Here is a 1637-nt window from a genome sequence, read left to right as displayed (position 1 = left end):
TACATAGTGTCTGAATTGGGCACTGCTAATATTCATCTCCCCTTAAAGAAAGGGTTTTGGAAACCTATAGGACCACAATAAGCCTATAGGGGGAAATCTGCAATACCCCAGATCTGCACTGCTAGAGAGGAAGATACATGAACAACATGAAAAAACAAGGGAAGAAAATGATCCAAACAAAACTAGATTCTATATTAATAGAATCCAATGACAGTATGTTAGAAGAAATGTCAGAAAAGGACTTCAGATTATTCATGATTAAGATATGACTCATGAAGCAAAGGATGAGAGAAGAGAGCAAATGCAGGCAATGAATGATAATACCAATAAGCTAAAAGAGTAACTGCAGGAAGCAAAAGATCATTTCAATAAAGAGATAGAGATTCTCAAAAAGCACCAAATAGAAATCCTTGAAATGAGGGAAACAATAAAACAAATAAAAAACTCAATGGAAAGCATCACCAAAAGACTAGACCACATGGAAGACAGAATCTCAGACAATGAAGACAAAATATGTAATCATGAAAATAAGTTGCCCAAACAGAGAAGATGGTAAGAAATCATGAACAGAATCTCCAAGAACTTTGGGACATCATGAAAAGACCAAATTTAAGAATTATTGGGATTGATGAAGGCACAGAGATACAAACCAAAGGAATGAACAACCTATTCAATAAAATATTATCAGAAAATTTCCCATTCCTGAAGAATGAAATGGAAAACCAAATACAAGAGTCGTACAGAACACCAAATGCACAAAATCACAATAGATCCACCCTAAGGAACATTATAATGAAAATGCCTAACATTCAAATAAAGATAGGATTTTGAAGGCTGTGACAGAAAAGCATCAGATTACATATAGGGGAAACCAATACAGATAGCCACAGACTTCTCAACCCAGACTTTAAAAGCTAGAAAGGCCTGAAACAACATATTTTAAGCTCTGAAAGAACATGTTTGCCAAACAAGAATCCTATACTCAGCAAAACTAACCTCAGATTTGAAGATGAAATAAAATCCTTCTGTGATAAACAAAAGATAAAAGAATTTACAAATAGAAAGCCTACACTACAGAATGTTCTCAACAAAATATTCCATGAGGAGGAAATGAAAAACAACAATGTAGGTCACAAAAGGAGGAAATACCTTAGAGAAAAACCACTCAAAGCAGAAACCAAGCCAAATTAAAAACCAAAAATAAGCCCAAATGACTAGGAATACAAATCACATCTCAATAATAACCTTGAAAATTAATGACCTAAATTCATCAATCAAAAGATGTAGACTGGCAGAATGGATTAAAAAGAAAGACCCAACAATATGCTGCCTGCAAGAGACTCGTCTCATGGAAAAAGACATCCACAGACTAAAGGTGAAAGGATGGAAAAAAACATATCATGCACATAGATTCAGTAAAAAAGTGGGGGCTTCCCTCCTTATATCAGATAAAGTGGACTTCAAGCCAAAGTTAGACAGAAGAGATAAAGAAGGACATTTCATACTGCTTAAGTGAACCATAAATCAGGAAGACATAATGATAGGAAATATTTATTCCCCAAACAATGGTGCATCCCTGTACATCAAACAAATCCTTCTCAATTTCAGGAATCAAATAAATGACAATGCAATAATTC

Source organism: Sciurus carolinensis, unplaced genomic scaffold (assembly GCF_902686445.1).
Source record: "Sciurus carolinensis unplaced genomic scaffold, mSciCar1.2, whole genome shotgun sequence".
Lineage (NCBI taxonomy): Eukaryota > Metazoa > Chordata > Mammalia > Rodentia > Sciuridae > Sciurus > Sciurus carolinensis.
The sequence above is the reverse complement of the archived record's forward strand: the minus strand, read 5'-3'. Positions refer to the sequence as shown.